Raw genomic sequence first — 10,198 nt, forward strand, 5'->3', positions numbered from 1 at the left:
GACCACGTCTCCCCACCTCCAGGGGTCAGTGCCCATGACAGACCCCGGAAGGCAGGTAAGTCTGAAGGGGTGGGGAGCATGAAGCATCTTCCCAAGGTCTCACCAGGCATGAACAGATCAAAGAAGGGCAGCTTCTCCATGGCTCCCAAGGCCCCCAAAACGTGAAAATGTAAGGACTGTCTTTAGGGCTCAAGGAGTTCAAGCTTCCCCTTTTACAGATGGAGAAACTGAGGCCCAGAAAAAGGATAAGCCACATCCGGGGCCATCAGGCAGGTAAGGAACAGACCAGAAGCTAGCAGAGCAAGTCCAAAGGCCCTGAGGTTGACACAAAGTATGAACTAAGGCCAGCAGGCTGAAGAGAGATGAGGCTGGAGAGGTGGGCTGGGGCCAGGCCGGGCAAGGAGTATGGTCTCTAGGCCAGAGCAGTGGGAAATCACTGAATTGGAAAGTCTGTCCACCTCCTGGCTTTGGCGCTTTAGAGACCCATCTGGTGGCCAGGGACTGACTGGCCTGCAGGAGGGCAGGATGGGAACAGGAGACCCGGGAGCAGGGCTGACACTGAGCCCAGCCTGCTCCTCTCTCCTGCCCTCCAGACCTGCCGACTCAGCCTCACTGCTCAGAGGGCTGAGGGCATCCTAGCAGCACGCGTCCAAGCCCGAGCTCCTGATTTCCACCCCCAGATCTGCCCCTCCACTGTCTTCCCATCTCAGTAAACACAAACTCCATTCTTCCCCAAAACCTTGGAATCATCCCTGCCCCTCCTTTCTCTCACCCGCTACACCTGATCCGTCAGCAAATCCCTTTGGCTCCACCTTCAAAATATAACCGGAATCTGACCACTTCTCATCACGGTGCTGCTGCTCTCCGGTCTCCCGGGGGATAGTTGCGCCAGCCTCTCCCAGCCCCGTGGTGTCCCTTCCACCAGGCAGCTCCAACACACATCAGATCACGTCCCTCCGCTGCTCCAAGGCATCTTGTGGTTCCCCACCTCTCTCAGAGTAAAGTCCTAACTTGGCCCTTGAGGCCCTCAAACTCCGGCCTCCCTGTCCCTGTGTGGCCCTCTGTCCCCAGTCTCTCGCCCCCAGTGTCTGTGGCAGCAACTCCATCCTTGCCGCGTTTGTATTCTTACCTCAAGGCATTTGCACGTGCTGTGCCCTTTGCCTGCAATGCCCTTCCCAGATGTCTGCAGGGCCGGCTGTCTCACCTCCTTCAAGTCATCAGATGTCACGTTCCCAGGAGGCCTCCCGTGACCACCCGACTTAAAATGGCAAAGCCCTTCTCCCATCACACACACACACACACACACTCACACACACACACACACACACACACACACACTTCGTTTGTCAGCTTCATTTTCTCCACAGTTTGCATCATTTTCTAATATACTATTTAATCGCCCTATTTGCATTGCTTTTTCTCAGCTACCCTTGGCACCCCTCTCACCCACAGTAGGATTTCAGCTTCCTGAGGGCAAGACTCTCTGGCTCGCCAGTGCCAAGAATGGCATCTGTGCAGAGCTGTTAACCTGATTCACTCTCATGTGGTTCTAACTCTTGGTGGGAGGCTGCCTTAGTGTCCTGTCACAGACAAGGAAACCGAGGTCCAGGGAGGGAAACAGTTTGCTGAGGTCACAAGGCCAGGACACAGTGGAGCTGGGACTTGGACCCTGCCCAAACCTCCCACCCTGACCAGCTCAGGCTGAGTGTGGGCTGGGAACAGGACCGCTGAGCTAGCTCTTGGGGAGGAGGCTGCAGGGCCGCAGCTCCTGCCAGCCCCCTGCGGTCAGTGCCCTCCCCGAGGGGCCACGGCAGCCGGGCAGGGAGAAGGCTCCAGGGCGGTGGTGTAAGAGGGGCATTGGGAAAGGCCCGGGGCACCAGGTCCATTCTACGGTTGCCCAGTCCTCAGAGCCTGAACAGCCATGGCTGAGAAAGGAAGTCAGCAGGATCCAAAATAGGTCTGAGTTTTGGGAAGTGAAACCGGGTGCTGGGGACACTCGGCCAGAGGAAGACCTGGGCCTCCTGGGCTGAGGCTGTCAGGCTGGGGGGGGGTCTTCCCCTGCCTTCTCAGCCTGGGGAGAGTGGGTCTGGGAAATAGGCTCAGGCCCCTCTCACAAGCCATGGGACCCTGGACGCGTCATTCTAGTTCTCTGACCCTCAGTGTTCTCATCTGTAAAATGGGACTAAGGGAAGGACCTACCTCACTGGGGACTGGGAAGGTGTGATGAGACCACGGCCTGAAGCCTGAGGCTGTTGCTCAAGAGACGGTAACAGTTACTACCGTACTGGTGTTCCACATCCATCTCTGGTGACTCCTCCTCCAGGAAGCCTCCCCAGGACCTTAGGTCAGAATGCATCTCTCGTCCCTGGTGTCCCAGTCCCTCTTAACTTCTCTTTGTTTCTCTTCACGTGTGTCTTTTCCACTAGAGGAGGCCGGGACCTCATCTGTGTCCTCTCAGTGTCTCTAGTGCCCAGGACAGGGTCCGACACACGGGAGATGCCACATAGCGGGGCTGAATGGGGGAACGAAGGGCGGATGCTGCTGTATGCCCTTGAGGGTCTGATGTCTGCATCCTGAGAGCCAGCTCCTCAGGGCTGGCCTGGAGTTGCAGCAAGAGGTAAGTAGGTGAGCTACGTTTCCTCTGAGCCAACTGGCTCATCTTGTAAAATGGGGACAATTGGAAACCGGGAGCCACGGTCTCTTTGTCCCAAATCAAAGAAACACAGGCCACCCAAGATGCCACCCCAGGCACCTCAGAATGTGCCTGGGGACAGGGCTGCCCCAGGGTGGGACTCTTCAGACCGAGGTGGCCCTGCATTCTGCCTGCTCCTGTCCCCATCCTGCTCCAGTGATAAGCAAGCCTTTGAAGCTGAAAACCGTCCCAGGTATAGCTGAGGACTTGCCACCTACTGGAATCGGGAATCTCTAAATAACAATAGTCAACAGTCCGCAGAGGCCCTCACATCATGCAGGTTTTATAGATAAAGCCCAGAGAAGTCAGGCTACTTGTTCAAGGTGACACAGCAAATTAGGGCAGAGCAGGTAGGGTGTCCAGTCCTCCTCTAACTCTCGGTCCTGGGATTCACTTAGCACATTTTACGATCACCATGTCTCCACAAAGTGAGACTCAGGACACCCATTCTACAGATGAAGACCTCAGGCTTCTAGAAGGGAAGGATCTTTCCCAGGACCATCCCCCAGAGGCCCCACTCTTGGAGCTTCCGAAGGGCTCTTGGGGTCCCTTGAAGGCTGGGCCTTCAAACCCAGGGACCAAACTCGGAGCTGAGGCTCCTCCAGGAAGGACTCTGAAGGGTCTGTGTGGTCTTCAGTTTCCCGTCAGCCCAGCCCTCCTGCCAGCCTCACCCATGAGCCAGCTACAGCTGCACATCTGGAAGCCCCACTGTGCATCTGACCAGGCAGACTCAGAATAACGAGACCCACGTGGCATTTCCTGGAGGCTGCGCCCTGTTCTAAGGGCTTTACTACAACGCTTTTGAGACTCAGAAGAACTCAGTGAGGTCAACCCCATGACTGGCCCCATTTTACACGGAGGAAGACTCATGCACATCCCAGACTGAGCTCAACACCTTCTGAAAAGCTGCTCCTCTCCTAGTTCCCAGCCCAGGAAGTGGTTCCTGAAGCCCCCAGGGAACCACTGAGAACAGGAGTCATTCCTGACCCCCAACTCCACCTCTCCCCCAGCATCCCATCAAGTCAAACTCCTAACCTGGGCCCTGGAACTGAACCTCTCTGGACCTCATCTGTCAACTAGCAAAACAGCCTAGGCCTGTGAAGGGGACGGCAGAGTTGTGGAGATTCGCCATCACTGCCCAGCTGTGTGACCTGGGGCCGGAGCACCAACCTCTCTGGGCTGCGGTTTCCACATCTATGAAGTAGAAATGCTAACGTGGCTCACCTCCTAGGCTCGTGGGGATGATTCAGTGGCCCCTTCCCTCCGTCCTCCCTGAGACATTGCTCCAGCCACTGTCCCCTCCTGTTAGAACCCCTCAGCCTTTCCCTCTCTACCGGATCAACCTGAACAATGTACAAACGGCTGATTTGTTTCTCTGAGCCCACATCCCCTCCCCTGCTGCCCGGCTTCTCTCCCGCCCAGCACGGGAGTTCCCTGAAAGCGTGTCTATCCTCGCTGTCCCCACTCCTTCCTCGAACCCGCTCCCCTCGGGTTTTCACACCCCCTCCCAGGACACCAAGGACCACCACGGGTAAACCAGAGCCATCTCTAGGCCTAGCCCTTGTCTTTCTGGTCCCACAGCAGCATTGACGCAGTAACTCTCCCTGCCTCTTCAATGCCTTCTTTACTGGCTGGCAGAATGTTCTGGTTTCCTCCGACTTCCTGGCTGCCCCTTCTCAGCCCCTTTTCTGCTTCTTCCTCCATCTCGCCCTTACCTCTCAAGGTTAGGGGCCCCAGGCTCGGTCCCCAGTCCTCTGTCTCTCTCCATCCGCCTTCCTCCTTGGCGGACTTTAGAGGAGGCTTCTCTGCGGGTCCCCCGCACTGCTGTTTCCAACCTGGACTCTCCCCTGAGCTCCAAGCCCAGCATCACCTTCCTCCTCCTCAGTGCCTCCCACCTCCCCGCTTTACCTTATTCCAATCTGATCTCCCGACACGTGCACATCGACCTGTTCCACCCTCAACCTTCCTCAGCCCAATGAAGGGCAACTCCATTCTTCCCACGGCCCAGGCCAAAACACTGACTGCCGTCCTGCATTTCCTCTCTCTGACTCTCTCTCACATCCCACATGAGATGCATCAGCAAGTCCTGCTGCCCTAACTTCTAAATCCATCTCAGTTTCCAGCACTCGTCAGCCTCCCCTGGACCAGCCTCCATCATCTCTCTCCTGGATCTTCACCACAGCTGCCTCCTGCTCTCCTGGCTGCGGCCCCTCTGGACTATAGGCCCCTGTAGTCTATTCTCCACACAGCAGCCGGAGGGACCCTATTCCCGGCGGAGTCGGACGCAGCCTCCTGTGCTCCACCCCTCACTCTGAGAAGCCCTAGTCCTGATAAAGACCTCCGAAACCCTGCATGCTCCCCACCCTACGGCCCCCTCCCTCCTGCCTCCCCTCCCCGGGTTCACCCCGCTCCAGCTCCTGCCTCGGGGAGCTGGCTTTCTGGAATGTTCCCCCAGCAGCACGTGTGCAGAAGCCTCCTCCTGCGGAGCCTTCCCAGGTGCCCTATCCTCGAGTTCAACCTGCCGCTGCCACCCCTCGTCCCCTTGCCACTTCCTTCTTTCCTCTTTGCACTTACACTGATCTCACATACCGTACAGTTGACTTGCTTATCACGTTTACTGTTGGCCTCTCCCAGGAGGGCAGGGATTTCTGTCCTGCGCCTCCCCGCCTAGAGCAGGGTCTGGTCGGCAGTGGGGGGCTTCGTGGGGACGGCGCTGTAGGGACGCTGGGTGAGAGCTCACTGAGCCTGGGATGAACGCGGCCCCCTCCCGCCCCCCGCCGTGCGGGGCTACTCAAGGCATCCTGCTCCCAGGGCCCTTTCCGTCTTCCCACTGCCTCCCGTCCATCCTCTGGCCCCGCTGAGATCCACTCCGTTCTCCACAACGGACGCCGGAAGAGTTGTTAAAAGCCTGGAGTAGATCGTGTCATGCACGCGCCCAGGCCCTCCCACGACTGCCCTTGGCCCGCAGGATCACATGCCGATTCCCTACCTGGCGCCGGAGTCCCCTGAAGGGTGGCCTCAGGAGGCTCCTCCCGTGGAGTGGTCCCCAGCTCCCTCACACCCGGGACCCCGGGACGGCGGGTGTCCTGAAGGCCTCGGTGTGCAGGCCCGGACAAGAGGCCCCACGCGGTCCATAATCCTCCCACTACCCCCCGTGACAGCAGTGCCAGCTTTTCTTAAGCACCTACTATGTGCTGGCTGCCCAGAATGCAGCAATAACCAAGACACCCTTTGTCCTCTCCCTCCGGAGGCACGTTCTAGAGAGGGAGGCAAAAATGCCTCCTCAGGACCTCCCCCCAGACACCTTCCCCACAGAGCCCCGAACTCTTCCTCTGCTTCTTCGGAGACCCTGCTCCAGTGCGGCTCGTCGTGAGCTCTCCCCCACGACCCCCACAGTCCCCCGCAAGTCCCACACCCCCTCCTGCTTTCTTTGACTTAGCGTACATATCTCGTGCGGAAAAGCCGGCAGGGGGTGTCTGTTCTGTTCTCTGCTCGTCCGCAGCACCTAGGACAGTGCCAGGCAGAGAGGAAGTGTGTGCTGAAGAAAGGAACGCAGTCTAGAAGGACCGTGAACACATAAAGCACAGGATGGGTACAGATGAGTGGAGTGGCTCTCTTCTGACTGGGTGGTCTAAGAGGCCTCACCAAGGAGGTGGCATTGAGCAGAGACTCAAGGCTGTAAAGACTGCGCCTGAGGAAGCAGTAAATTGCAAGGCCCTGAGGCAGGGTGTAACAGAACAGCAAGGGAGGCTGGAGTTGGAGTGAACCAGAGGAGAGCTGGGGTCAGGGGCGGGAAGAGTCTTCCTAAGCTCTTTTCCAGGAAGGTCCATGAGGCTCAGGGAAGCGAAACGACTTGTCCAAGGTCACAAAACAAGGAAGGGGCAGAGGTGGGCCTGCTGGTGGGATGTGAGGCCAGAGACCGGGCCTCCCCTCACCAGGTGGGGCCCCTCCCTGTGGCTCTCTGGGGCTCACCTACGCTGTGCTCATTAATAGCTAACCCAGGTGGGGCCCTGCTGGCTCAGGAGCCTCCAGGTATTGGCTCAGCCCAGCAGCCTCTGGGGCAAAGCCCAGCGGGTGAGTGAGTGAGCAAGGGGCCCACTGGGGAGCAGCCGTTGTCCCTTGCCCCCGCCCCCAGCCAAGCCATCACCACGCACGGAAGGCTCAATTTGCTGGAGTTGAAGCTGACTGGCTGGGGCAGGAGACATCATAGCCAGGCGCTTGGAGACTGTGCGAAACTCAGGCAGGTGGCCCCTGCCCACCCCGCCCCGAACCTTCCTAGGGCAGGTGGGCCCGCGATGCGCTGTGGCCTGCCTGCAGCTGGGACTCCAACTTCCTTCCCTCTCCTGGCCCCTGTGCTCATGCCCTATGGGCCACTGGGCTTCCTTGCTGCTCCCAGGCTGTGGAGGGCCACGCTTTTGCCCTTGCCTGTCTCTCTGCCGGGGACTCTCCTCCCCCAGTGCTGCCTGGCTGGTTCCAGCTCAGCCTCAGGCCTCAACGTCCCCTCCTCAGAGGCCTTCCCTGACCACCAGTCCAAAGCAGGTCAGCCCCACCACCTCTTATTCTCCATCAGAGAACATTTTGAGGTCTTTCATGACAACAAAAATGACAGTCATCCTATATGCCGTTTATTGTCAGTGTGCCCATCCCCACACTGGGATGTGACCTTCCCATGTATCTTGTTCCCTGGAGTCTCCTTAGGGCCTTCCCCAGGGCCTGGTTCACATTAGATGATCAATAAATACTTGTGGAATGAGGGCATGAAAGTCTACCCCCCTCATTGTGCAGAGGCAGCAATTGAGGTTCAGAGAAGGTGAGTCACTTGCCCAAGGTCACACAGCAAACCAGAAGCAGACCCAAGGCAATGGCCCAACTCAGCCCACGTGACTCTGTGTCCAGCACTCTTCTGCCTTAGTCATAACTAGCACTGAGGACTCAGCCAGTCCCACTCCAGCCTTTCAGGTAGGACCTCTACCCCTCGCTACTATCTTTTAGTTCTGGGGAGAAGGAAGAAGTGGGTAGAAAGCAGGGAAGGGAGCAAACAGGGGAGAGTGAGTGTCAGAGGTAAATGTGTCCTCAGGAGTCACCTAGTCCCATCTGACCAGGCCCAGAGAGGTTGGGCGCCTGGCCTGGGGCTTCTGGGCCCCCAGTCCAGTCTTGCCCTTGCCTGCCTGAGCTGCAAGGGGTTAAATTTTGTGCTTGGCTCCTGGCTCGCTGCGGACCGTGGCTGGGACAGAACATCTGTCTGTTGCTATGGTTGCCGTACACTTGAAGGGGATGGCTGGATAATTACAGCAAATGCCGCTGAGCAAGTGAGCGGGTGCCCAGAAGTGGCTCAGGACCCCTGCCCGCCCAGTGCAGTGGAGGCCGCAGGCCCTTTGCCTGGCCAGTTCACTGTGGGCCCTGTCCCCAGGCTTCAGGTCCTGGGCCAGGTGGAGGGGAGTCAACCAGAGCCAACTTGACCTTTGCACAACGAATGGGCCTGGCCACAGGGCTCCTGGGAAACCTGGAGCAGGGCAGACACTGCAGCCTTGGGCACTGGAGCCTGAGGGCAGTGGGCTGGCTGGGACAGGGGGTAGGCTCTGAGGGTGTCCCAGTGCCTCTGTGTCCTCCGCCCAGGGGAGAAGCCCTGTCAGCTGTCCCTGTCTCCGTGGGTCCCATGGAGCCCAGGAGGTGGCAGGTGGAGACTGGTGGCCTCAGGCTCGGCCTCTCTGCTCTGCCCACTCTCTGGGCAATGCAGGTGGCTCACTGGCCCCCTGAGCCTCAGTGTCCTCACCTGTCCGTGGCGGCAGAGCTCAAGGAGCTCTACGTGGGCCTGGGCAGGGCAGAGGTGGCTCTGGGGCAGGAAATGATTGCCCCACTCTGGCTCACCAGGCCGCTCATGAACCTCACCCAAGCGGCCATGGACGTGGATTCTAACCTGCAAAGTGTGGTCCCATGGAAGGGCTGGATGCGGCTCAGCGCTGTGGCCAATCACGATTTGTCCTTGGGTCCAACCCCTGCCCCGCTGAGCTATGGGCAGGGCAGACGGGCTTGCACCAGGAAGGGTCATTTCCCACCCCACCGCCCCTCTCAGCTTCTGGAAAGCTCTATGCAGACCCACCGGCAGACCCCAGAGGCCTGAGAGTTCCCTCTGCAACAGCGGGAAGTGCGCGGGACATGGAGCCTCGCACCTTCCCCAAGGCCACCTTACGGGTTCCTGGCTCTCCCCACGCCACTGCCCCCTTCTCCCGGCAACTTCTCTCCTCTCCCCCATCTGCTTCCCTCACATAACAATTGCAATAATAATAACTGACGTTGTGCAGGTGCCAAGCTCTATGAGCATCAGCTCATTTACTTCTTTCAACAACCTATGCAGAAGGTGTTTCTAATGCTGTTTTTGGATGAGGAATATTGAGTCATGGAGCAGTAAAGAGAGCTTCACAAGTTCCCCTGGTAGGTAGTATAAACCCGAAGCTCAGAACGGGGCCACTCTGGGCACCGACTCCTCTTCTGTCTTCCTTCCCTCTGAGGATGACCTCCTTGGTGTCAGAGATGGGTTTAGTTCTTCTGTTTCACCAGCTCTGTGCACACAGGAGGCACAGACACACGGTTAACTTTCTGCTCATTCATTCACGCTTACATTCATTCATTCAACAAGTGCGGAGCACATCTTTTTTTTTTAATTAACTTATTATTTACTTATTTTATTTACTTTCGGCTGCGTTGGGCTCCCCTGCTGCGCGTGGCCCCTCTCCAGTTGCGGTGAGCTTCGTTGCGGTGTGCGGGCTTCTCATTGCGGTGGCTTCTCTTGTTGCAGAGCACAGGCTCCAGGCGCGCAGGCTTCAGCAGTTGTGGCATGTGGGCTCAGTAGTTGTGGCTCGCGGGCCTAGTTGCTCCATGGCATATGGGATCCTCCCGGACCAGGGCCAGAACCCGTGTCCCCCGCACCGGCAGGCAGACCCTCAACCACTGCGCCACCAGGGAAGCCCCGTGTGGAGCACATTTAATGCGCCAGGTCCTGGGCTGGGTGAAGCAATGATCCCCTTTGCCACGTCGGCCTGTCTAGAGGTCCCTGAGGGTATCTGAGCCCAGTGCACAGAGGTTGATTCAAATGAAGGCTCAGAGTCACTCTGGCAATCTGGACGCTCCCATTGGCCTGAGGTGGGCAGGGCAGCGGCCCTGCCCTCAGGTTACAAAAGTTCACGGAGATTAGGGGCCCTGCCCGAGGAGACACAGCTATGCCTCAAGAGGGGCAGCCCCTGGGACCCAGGAACGTCACACCTTAGGGAGCTGTCAGGATAGGGGTGGCTTTGATCTTGGAGTGCATACAGGAGAGCTACCAACGGGTCCTGGTTTGCCTTCCTCAGACCCAGGCAACCTGGACAATTGGTGACCCTCCCTCAGGACCTCCACAGACCCAGGCTCAGGTGCCACAGATCCAGGCTTTAAGTCCGGCTGCCTGGTCTGGGATCCAGGCTCCTTCCCTTCCTGGGGGTGTGGTCCTGGAAAGGGGAGAGCCCCTCTGTG

This window comes from Globicephala melas, chromosome 15, assembly GCF_963455315.2.
Source record: "Globicephala melas chromosome 15, mGloMel1.2, whole genome shotgun sequence".
Classification (NCBI taxonomy): Eukaryota; Metazoa; Chordata; class Mammalia; order Artiodactyla; family Delphinidae; genus Globicephala; species Globicephala melas.